Source organism: Vigna unguiculata, chromosome 2, assembly GCF_037176805.1.
Source record: "Vigna unguiculata cultivar grain cowpea cultivar isolate G323 ecotype 2 chromosome 2, ASM3717680v1, whole genome shotgun sequence".
NCBI classification, from domain to species: domain Eukaryota; kingdom Viridiplantae; phylum Streptophyta; class Magnoliopsida; order Fabales; family Fabaceae; genus Vigna; species Vigna unguiculata.
The window spans coordinates 16,373,365-16,385,173 of NC_140793.1; the positions used below are offsets into that span (position 1 = coordinate 16,373,365).

Sequence of the window (11,809 nt, forward strand, 5' to 3'; positions counted from 1 at the left end):
TGACTGAAATGATGAAGATGAATCAAACAGATCAGAAAGAGATGATGAATGCCGCCACACAAAGCTTGCAGAATCAATCTGAAAAATTGATAGCGGAATCACATCACACTAATATATCTACTGATAGATATAATGATGCTCATAGTAATATGTCTACTGATGGACATATCAATTTTGCTAAAGATGTTGCTGATAAAGAAATTAAAGATTCTCACATAAACATATCTACTGATGGATATGTTGATGATGCTCAATGTGAATATAAAGTTGTACCCGTTGATGAGGATATGAGTACAAATGATCATTTTCAAGAGCAAAGTTGTGAGAACAATACAATGGAGGAACCAAGTGCAGTTGAAGAGCCAACAGTATTAGAAGATGCAGCTGAAGCATCTACTATTGCAACTGACTTGGTTAATGATGAAGCAACAGAGTCAACAACACCAGGTGAAAATTTTTGCTCACAAGGTGAGATTATGAGGATTAATGATGATCCTGTTAACAATCTGAATGCACTTGATGATGCTCAAGTTGAGTTGAAGCCACACAATCCACACATCAAGTTTGTTGATGTGAATAATGCAAATAAGTTTTCAGTGGTTATCTTTGTTGACATGGCTGCAGAAAAAGAAGAAAGGTTGCTGCAACAAGAAAACAGGTTAGATTCAAATTCTTTTGAAAGCATTGTTGATAAAAAATTTAAATTGCATGCATATTTGTTTTTTGTTTTTGATTTTAATAAAAAATATAAAAAAAATTCAAAAATATGTTTTTTTGTTTTTAGTTTTCATAAACTTCAAAAAGTAAAAATTAAAAAAATGGTACAAGCTGACTTGTACTTTATAAAATTAAAGAAAATAAATTTTGACATATGGCCAGATTGAGCCAGAAATCAAAAAAATTTTCGTTTCCTCCCCAAAATAAGTCCATCAAGGACATTTTTTTTGAAATAAGTGTGGGGGAGACAAACTGTAGGTAGGATTTTCCTTTTTATGTTTTTTGTTTTTTGTTTTTTGTGTTTTTTATTTTTTGTGTTTTTTTTCATTTAAAAAAATTGTGATTTCTTTTTGAGAAAATTGTGAAAGTATTAACTTTTTACTAAGTGAAACTTTTAAACAATATGTCTCATAAGAAATCCACCAAAAATATTTCCCTGCTTTCAATAAAACATATTGACATTGGATTTTGGGATTTGATTCAATAATTGGGATGATCATAATTCTAGAAAAATAAAAGTCATGTTGGTATGAGTGGACTGTTTCTATGATTTGCTAATTGAGTTGATTTGAGAATTTCTTGATTAAATCTTTTGTGAAAGAATTTGACCTTGTGAGTCTTGAGCCTTAATGTAAAGGATGAATTGCCATATGACATTCCTATTTTTTTCTTGAGTGACTTGCTCATGTTTGTTTATACTCAAATGTTTAGCTTGATTCTTTTGTTTTGCATCTTAGGTGAATATGCATGATTTGATATGACTGAGGCATTTCTTGTTTTTAGCTACTTGGCCAAATAAGCCCACCTTGATATTAATCCATTGGTAGCCCCTTTGAGCTTTAAACCTCTTTTTCTTGTTTTAAGCCTATTGCATAACCTTGAAAAGAAAAAGACTATATTCTACCTTAGGAAGAAAGAAGGAGCTAATGGATTGTGTTCGTGAATGGTTGAGGAATAAAGTGTGTGGGTGAGTACCTCACCCACAAATTAATAAAAATGGCAAAAGGAAAAATTGTTGATGAAAAAGTGTTGAAATGAAAAAAAATAATTGCTTTCTAAAAAAAAAAGAGAGAGCAACAAAGAGCAATAAACGAAAAAGAGTTGTTTTTGAAATTATGCTCCATTATTCTTTCTATATTTTAATTTCAAAAACCCAAAAATCCTAAAATTTTTCCTACCTTTGCCTTGGCCCCATTATAACCTATGAAAAGTCCTCATGATCTTTGAATGCATATTTTTCTAAAAGTTTGTGAATATTAGAGTCTTGTTAAGTATTATGAGAGTTTGCTTACATGAGTATTTTGAGTGAAAACACAAGCCAAAACACTTGAGAGAATTTTGGTGATAAAATACACATTTAACTTGAGTGCTTTCTTTCATAATTGATTGTATTGTGAATTCAAAAGATTAACTCATGTGTGAAAAATAGAACCTTTCCGTTTGTATATACATAATAATTTGATTTCTAGAAGATTGATTTGTTTCCAATGATGTTCATTCCTTTGATCCAGTGTTGATGTGAAATAAAATACCTCAGAACAAGTTTTGAAATTACTCAATTTTGCCCAGGAGTGCAAAAGGATAAGTGTGTGGGTTATGCGATTACCTTCATTATTTTCTGTTATGGTCCTTAATATACTCCTTATTCTCAATCCATGTGCCATCACAATGCCTTATTCCTTAGTATGCCACTTACTCATTTTTGTATACCTACAATTCCATATCCTTACAAATCCATACTAAGAAGACATTGTCATAATGAATCTAGACCCTCACTACATCATTTCTAGGCCTCCAAGTACTGCAGAAATTATTGTAGTTGCTTACACTCAATTTGTCAATCTCATAATTCACAATTGATACCCAAATTAAATCATACTACAACTCACAATTGCCCTTCTACACCTCGGTCCAATGGCCATAATTGGTTTCCTAACTAATTCAATCTTCAACAAAGACCTAGTCTCGCAAGTGTATCCCAATAACCACGTAAAACCACTCACTCCACATTGGCGCCCTGCGGCACCTAGCCTGCCGCTAGGCAATGCATCAGTTCTGGGAAACCCAAAATGCTGCCATGCACTTGCGAGAACTCCAACTGCTGCATTATAGACCAACCTCTAAAATTTTCCCACCAAAACACTATTTTCATATGCTTATTAGTACTATTAAGGGATCTTACTCTCCCTACACCAATTCATTTTACGTTTTGCTCACATAATTTAATCTATAACTCAAGATTCCCAATTGTTCAACCTTAGAACGAGAATGGCGCTAAATCATCAAATTCCCCTGCATTACATTATCATTTCACAATAATTCCCTTCCACTTAATCATTTAATGAGTTAAACACCCTTTTCCACCAATCAAAGCTTGCCCAGAACCCATAAAACATTAAAATCGAGACAACGTGGCTCGCGTCGCCTGGCGGGTGTTCATCATCGCCAGGCAGTTCAACAAAAACACAGAAAACTGGGTGAAACAGGCACGTATTGCCTAGCGGCTAGGGTTGTGTCGCCAGGCGATTCCTCTTTAGGAACCCAAAATTAACACATAAATGATGAGTCGCCTGGCGGTAGTTTATCACCCGCCAGGCAGTTTCTGGGAAAATTCCAGAAACATGAATTTCATACAGTTTTAGACAGATTATATGCACCCAAACATCATATAGTTCATGCAATTATACAATACGTAATAAAAGTACGGTTTCAGCTCCCCTAACCTTGATTCCTCACTTTAAAATAGATAATTCTAGAGTTCTTCCTTGATCCCCAATTTCCTCCCTTGGCTCTATCCCAATTCAACTTCTTTGCTTACTCTCTAATCACTATGTTTCCTTTGAATTCGTGCTCCTTACAACACCCTAATTTTCCAGTCTCAAAAACCCTTCCATTGGCTTAGTTTGCCTTTTTAATATGGTCTTTAATTGTGGTTAATGGCCAAAAACGAAAATGGCATTAAAATGAATGTAATTTCCATTCAAAGTCCACTATGAACTGTTTTTCCCAACCTTCTCTACCCTTTCACATTCATGCCAATACTAAGTTTAGCAAAATGAAAGTTTAATGTGGTTCTCTCAAGGATCAAACCCATAACCATGCAATTGTTCAATCAGTGCACAACCATTCAATCAATTCATATTTCATGATAATTCATATAATCCTATGATTATATTATCACTCAACCTACTCAAGCATATTATTAAAAATAATAATAAATTAAATAACACACAATTGACATACATAGGACTCAAACCCAAGTCCTTTCACACAATAAAGTACTCTTAACCATTTGAGCTAGTACTATTCCACATCATACATGTTAGAATTAAATGTCATAAAGGCTCCCACTACCCACATTTATTAATTAATTATTTATTTATTTAATTAATTAATTTTCACGGGTCTTACAACAACCATAATGACGAACTAAATGAAAATGATTCAATGTCACAATAATACTAATTATTGGGTATGATACTAGATTATGCAATTGCTAGTATATGTTTAACTTATAACCTATTTGTTTTTTTATTGTTGCATTTTTATGTGCACATATGCCTAAACCTAAAAGGATTAGCAACTTGCATAAGCCAGTTCTTGCAACCCTTGAAATTTGACACATTTCAACTAGTTCAGAACATTTATTGGGAAACTATGTGAAAGTTACATCTAGACAACCCAATGCATAATTTAGACAGCTTGGACAACAAATCACTCAACCTACACAACAAAAATCTGACATTGTACAACCATATTTTGAACCTGCACATACAACTTCTGAATTTGCACAAGCAACTTCTAAATCTAAACAACCAAGTCCTTAATTTGCCCCAAATTCAGATTTTGTTCCTGCCACTTCTGAATCTCAAACGCATAGTAGATCCCAAAACACCAAGGCAACCAAACCACTATTGGTTTGTGGAAGCTATAGGTAAATTTAATATTTTTGTTTTTGATTTCATTTCATAAATTCTAATTAATGTATTTAAATTTTATAGAAGAGCATGGAGTTAGTTAAAATCTGAAGGTGAAGGTTAAGGATGCTCATAATTTGTCTAATGGACTACATGTGGTGGTAAATTATGATGATAAATATCAGTCGATTGGTGAAGCATCCGGTTTTCTTGCAAGAGTGTGTGGGCTTCTAGTAATAAATCATATATTGTTCCCTATAAGTTTTGAGAGATGGTTTGCTATGCTAGACACTTATAAGGATAATGTGTGGGAAAGTGCACTAAAGGTAATTGAACATTTATTAAAAATCTATTGTGTTTTTTCTTTTACTCAATATAAATTTGGACAAACATTTCTTACAAGATAAACAAAGACTTGGCAAAAAGAGGTGTTATGTTTAAAATTGGTAAATTGTGGAGGGAATACAAATGCAAACTTTGGAATGAGTAGAAATAAGCTCATTAAGAATTGTCCTGAGAATGTCAGTATGGATCAATGGGTTGTTTCTATTGATTATGGCCTTAAGCCTTCAATAATGGTACAACCCTTTTAATTAGTATATTTAAATAAACTTAACTTCAAATTTCAAAAATATTTGATTTCATTTTTAAATTATAGGAACTGTGTAATAGAAATAGAGATATTAGAAAAAAATAAATTATTCCTCGTACTGGTGGTGCTATGTCTTTATCAAAGAAGAATGGAACATTTGGTAATTTTTTACTAATATTCAATTCTTAATAATATATTCATACTAGTTATGCAATGATTTCTTTAGCTTATAATTTTTTTCTTGGAATATATAGAAAATAGAAACTGGTAGAAGTATTGGTAGAGCTTAAATGTAAAAGATAAGTCATAAGAGAAAAAAATGGAACATACATGAATGACAAGGCTATGGAGATTAGGGTAACTTTATTCATTGAATTTAGTTATGCAATTATGTATAAGTTTATTATGTCTTGTATATAAAATGTTGTGCTTGTCTGTTCTGAAAATTTGTTCACTAGACAATATGATATGTTATGGCCGTTGGAATATTGTTTACTAAAGTATATATGGTTTGCTATGTCTGCTAGACTTTTGTTCACTGCACTATATATGGTTTGTTCTATTGCTAGAATTTTGTTCACTACATTATATATGTTTTGTTATGCCTGCGGGAATCTTGTTCACTGAACTATATATGATCTTGTTCACTACTGGAATCTTGTTCATTGCACTATATATGGTATGTTCCGCTGTTGGAATTTTGTTCACTGCATTATATATACTTTGTTCTACCTGTTGGAATCTTGTTCACTATATTTCACCACAATCAATTCACTACTAGAATCTTGAATTTATTAGGCAACAATTTACTCTTTGTACCATTATTTAGGTAGTCTCAAACAAGCTAGATTTTTCTTACATGATTCTTGTAAAATGACCGAGACTCCTTCACTTTATTTAATTAACATGTTACATAACAAGTTGAGGGTGAATGAGGATTGCATATCAATAACCAACTAAAAGGTAAAATGACTCAAAGTCCTGGATCTTATTTAATTAAAATTTAATTAACATGTTACATAACTAGAAATAGAAGGTGATACTTAAAAAAGAAAAATTAAATGGAAAGAGACTAAGAAAGATACATTTTCCATACATGTTACCTTTCCTTATGCTTGACCAAATTTTGAGTGGAAAGCTTCTCCCATTATTATTATTACATCTTACATACCAAGCAAATTGCATAGTATTATTACATGAAATATTATATGTCTGCTACTATGAGTTTGGTATTAATTAGGAGAATGATGTTGTTTGACGTTTTTATGCAGGAAAAAAATTCATGATTTGATGTTGAAAAATCCAGAAACTACATCAGGTATATCTACAAATGATTTGGTTGGTGTTATATTTGGAAAAGAATATTCAGGTCGGGTTAGAGGACTTTCATTTGGAGCTTATCTTACAATTGCTTTCCAGCAATGTCCGACTACAAAATTAAGTGGAATCAATTTTGCTTCATCTAGTGGCACTTCATTAAATATGGATGACATGTTTGTGAAGATGGGAAGTGAGCTTGCAACTGTCAAGAACCAAATGAACCAAATGCAAACAGTGCTTTCCTACATTTCTTCTAGAGAAGATATTCCTAAACCTCTTGCTTCAATGGTTGTTGCTTTAGTACATCCGTCTAGTAATGAGGTAAGATAATTTACTTAAGAAAGTTAATTAATTTTATTTTATTTCTATTATAAATTATCCAATTACTTATATTTTTTATTCATTGAATGCACAATATGTTCAAAGGGATGTATCATCTCCAAATGTTGTAGCACGCTCAAGTGGTGGAAACAAAACAAATTAGGATTAGGTTTAAATGTAGAATTGTATTACAATTTCAAAATAACTTTTAATATTGTCTATTTTATGTTTTCATCTTTAAACTCTTCGACACTTTGAAATTGTTCCATAATCAATGAAATTTCTTCTTTTGTTCATTTTTATTTGTATATTGGCATATTGTTTTTTAGAGTTTTCTAATTTTTTTCATAATTTAATTTGTCATTATTAAAGAAAAAACATACTGAATTATAAAATTATAAATATAGATGGATAATAATAATAATAATAATAAAAATAAAAAATATTATTGAATTATGAAATTATAAATATAACACTACTAAAAAAACTCATATTTCCTGCCAATTTTGTTTTGAATTTTTTTTTGTAAGAAATACTTATAAATTTTGTTATGAAAAAAAAAATTTGCAGGAAATTGTTGCTAATTTTTTGCAAAATATTTTGTATAAAACATTTTTCGCAACAAATTTTGTAAGAAATACTTGCGAATTTTATAATTTTGTAGGAAATAATTACCCACGAAGGAATTACCTGCTAATTAAAATTCTTAGAAAAAATAGCAGGAAAAAACCTTTCTTGCAAATTTTTTTAACAAATTTGCAAGAAATTTCCCATGTAATATGAGAATTTGTACTAGTGTAAGTGGATAATAATAATAATAATAATAATATATTATTGATTTATGAAATTATAAATATAGTGGATAATAATAAATAATAAAAGATTTTATTAAAAAATTATTTATCATTTATAATAGTGACATTTATAAATGTTGTAATTTAATGTGAATTATGACATTTTCAAGTGTCACTATTTTTATTGGATTTGTTTTTCAAAAAGCAAATAACATTATTTTTAACTATCATTATTTACCTTTTCAAAATGCTACTTTATACAATGTATATAGTGGCGTTTGTAGCGGCATTTGACTTGAAAATACCATATTATATTTTGTGATGGTAGGAATTTTGACATTTTTGAAAAATGCCACGTGCGTAAAAAAATGATGTTTGAAAATGTTGTAATATACAAAAATAAAAGTCATAACTTATATGATTTTTTGTAGTGTTATCGATTCAAATATTGCATATGAATGTGACAAACCCTTCTATGCCACAACCATGTATCATCCCTTTTGAAAGAAAACAATGTATGCTATTTGATGCATGTTCCTGCAGAAGAAACAAGATAAGCTAGGCACAAGCGTCACCTTACCACGTAGTCCGTTATCTCTTCGGTTGGCCTCTCTCTGGTCGATACATGTCAGCTTGAACCTAGGAGGGGTTACCTGCAGAAGAGTCTCTGAAGCTCAAGTAAGTCAAAAGCTCTCAGAGAGTCAAATCAGTGATTAATGAATGCGTACCTTTAATTGATGGGGTCCACGTGTATTTATAGAGCATTAATGATGTTTGACCATCCCATGGGCTGGGCCTTGACTTGGGCTCTAGCTAGGGCTTGCGAGTGGGCCAGGGCCCTGACCCAGGCCCCTAAGGTTTATTGGACGCGGACGCTTCCATTATACTGAGTTCATTAGAGTGGTCGGCCTAGGCTCTAAACTTACCGGATACTGGAGGAGTCGGTCTAGGCCGGCTATTTGTCTTAATGGCTTATGCTGGTGCAGGTCGTCCCTTTAGGTGTTTAGTTTAGGTCAAAACCGGTATAAGTTAGGCTAAGACGGCCAAGGCTGGATACTTAGCTGCCTTGATATACACATTGTTTACTTATTTGGTTGAGTTTGGCTAGGTGTGGTACACCAGTCCCCCAGCCTTGTCCGATATGAGTTGTCGGTCAAGGGTGATATGTGTTAATATGCTAGCGGAACCGGCTAGGTGTGATACACCAGTCCCCCAGCCTTGTCTGATATGAGTTGTCGGTCAAGGGTGATATGTGTTAATATGCTAGCGGAACCGGCTAGGTGTGATACACCAGTCCCCCAGCCTTTAAGTGTGGTGAACAGTGTTAAGGCTAAGAAGTTGTAACCGTCAGAAGGTAGGTGAAGGGGTGTCAGTGGTCAAATCGAAAAAGTTTTGACGTCGTCGTTTTGAAGTGTCGATTGGTCTGGGGTATTATTTTGGCGGGAAGAGTTTCGTCGTTTGGGATCGTGGACTATAAATATGGGTTTGAAAACAGATGAGGGGTTACTTGTTTCATTTGCGAGAATTCTGAATCCAGAGATCTTGTGCGCGTAATACTGTCCAACTAGTCCTCACTTTCAACCGACATCTTCTCGTAAAAAACAAAACCAGGTATGTCTAGTAGTGATAGCATGTCTACGTTTAGTAGTAGCGAGAGTACCGAGTCGGAGAGGAGTAAAGATAGGCGGCCTTGTGACGAGGGTACGAGTTCTGTGGTTGGTACAAGTGGGATGCCGATGGAAGTTGTGAGGGAGGTTCGGGAGGATCCCCCTGAAGAGTTGGAGGAGAGCAACTGGTCGTCGAAAGGCGGCTACGGGTGGGTGGCTAGTGATGTTCGCGATCAGTCGTCTCTGTTCAGGTCGTCCCGCTTACTGAACTCTTGGTTGAATTGCACACCTGTTATCTCCAAGGGTGCCAGTAGGGGTATTGTTTCTCTGGAGAGGGTCAGCGCTATCGACCAGATATGCCATGGGCAGGAGGGGGCTACCGAAAAGTTTTTCTACATGTACATGTGCCACTTCTCTCAACTTCATGTGCGATTGCCGCTAGACGATTTTACTATGGGCGTGTTGCAGGCGTTGAATGTGGCACCTACACAGCTGCATCCGAACAGTTGGGCCTATTTGCAGGCGTTCTGCATTTTGTGCCAGTCTTTATACTTGGAGCCCACTCCTTACGCTTTCTTGTATTTTTACGACACTAGACCTCGGCGGCCGACTACTTGGCTATCCTTGATAAGTCGCCCTAGCATCAGCAGACTGGATGCCTTCTCCCAGTCTTTCAAGCATTTCAAGGATGGGTACTTCAAAGTCGTCGTCAAGGAAGGGGGTCAAGCAAGTAAATGTTATTGATTCTTGTCCCTATTAACACTATGCTACCATATGCATCAAAGATAAGATAATGACTAGATTCAAAAACAACTTTAAATCCTTTATCAAAAAGTTGGCTTATACTTATCAAGTTATGTTTCAATCCTTCCACTAGAAGCATGTTTTTAATGTTGAATGAGGATTCATTGCTTATGATTCCATTTATAAGTATTTTCGTTTGTTGTTATCTCCATAATCACGAAATCGTCATCTTTCAAGTTCAACTTTGCAAATTTGGTTTTGTCACATGTCATGTGCCTTGAACAACCACTATCAAGGTATCACAAGTCATTCTTGTCATGTTTTAGGACCTGCAAAACAAATTCATATTACATGGTGCCCTTTGATAGGTTAGGTCCAACATGGTTAAACCTTTGTTGGTCCTTTTGGGATCCATTTCATAAATTCCTTAGGAACTTCATATTTTCTTGCATTACAATTCTTATATACATGACCTTTCTTCATATAATAATTGCAAGAAATAAGTGGCATATCATTTGGCTCATTTGTGGAAAAGAAACTTACAAACTTCTTGACTTTCTTTTCATGAAAAGAATTATAACCTAGTCCAACCTTTCCAAAAACACAGTTTTGATAGCCAATAACAGCTTTCGAATTTGCTTTCCTTCTTATGAATTTTGCACAAGTTTTTAAAAGATATTTAACTTGATTTTTCAAGACAATGTAGTCTTCACAAGGATTTGCAACCAATTGTCTTTCACAACAGGTTGAATTACGGTAAATCATCTCCATATTTTCAAAATCAACTTTTAAATTGTCTAATTCAGATTCCAACTGATTAATCTTGTTTTCTAGCCAGTTGTTTAGACCTTTCAATCGATTATTTATGATGGAAAGTGTGTTAGCTTCACTATGCAATTCTTCAAAGTCATACAACAATTGATTATATTCATTCTAGACATTCAATTTTTATACGTCCTTGCTTACTACAATTATAACAAGAGAAACTATGAGTGTTGTTTTGAATCGTTACATTTAGAATTGTACCTCTTTTCATTATCTTTGTTACCTTTCCTCTTGAGATACTTTCCAAAACTTTTAACCAATAAATTCAAGTTCTCATTCTCACTCTTTTTGGTGCTATACTTTAAGGCTATGTTCTTCACCTTTTTCTCACTTGACTCTTGCTCATTTAGCCTATTCATCTCAATCTCGTGCTCTCTTAGCTTTCAAAACGATGAAACAATGGTCATAGTGGATAGATCCCTTGATTTTGCGATGGTTGTGACTTTGGTTTGTCAACTTCTATCAAGACACTTTAGCACTTTGATGTTTATCTCCTTTCTATCAAAATCTTTTCCCAAGCCTATGAAATGGTTGAAAATGTGTGTGAACCTCTTTTGAACTTCTGCAATTGATTCACCTTGTTGCATCATGAACAACTCATACTTTTGTATCAATGCATGCTTCCTACTTCTCTTTAAATTATTAGTTCCCTCATGTGTGACTTCAAGTACATCCCACATGTCCTTTGCACTTTTGCATTGAGAAACTCTAAAGAACTCGTTCATATACAATGAGGAGGTTAGAATGTTCTTTGTTGTACAATCATATTGAGCAAGCTTCCATTCTTCCTCTATCCAAAGATTCCAAGGCTTGTCAACCTGCTTGTTATTAACAACATGTTTAGGAATGAATGGTCCATTCATAATTGGATTCCAAATTCCTTGGTCAATCAATTAAATGAAAATTTTCATGCACATTTTCCAAAATGTATAGTTAATACAACTAAACATAGGAGACCTATGTATAGAAGCA

The 11,809-nt window shown here is 33.7% G+C and overlaps 1 pseudogene; it reads left to right on the top strand.

The window, feature by feature from the left end:
• The first annotated feature begins 5,067 nt into the window (after positions 1 to 5,067).
• On the top strand, positions 5,068 to 6,876 carry LOC146888365 (uncharacterized; annotated as a pseudogene).
• Positions 6,877 to 11,809: the final 4,933 nt, after the last annotated feature.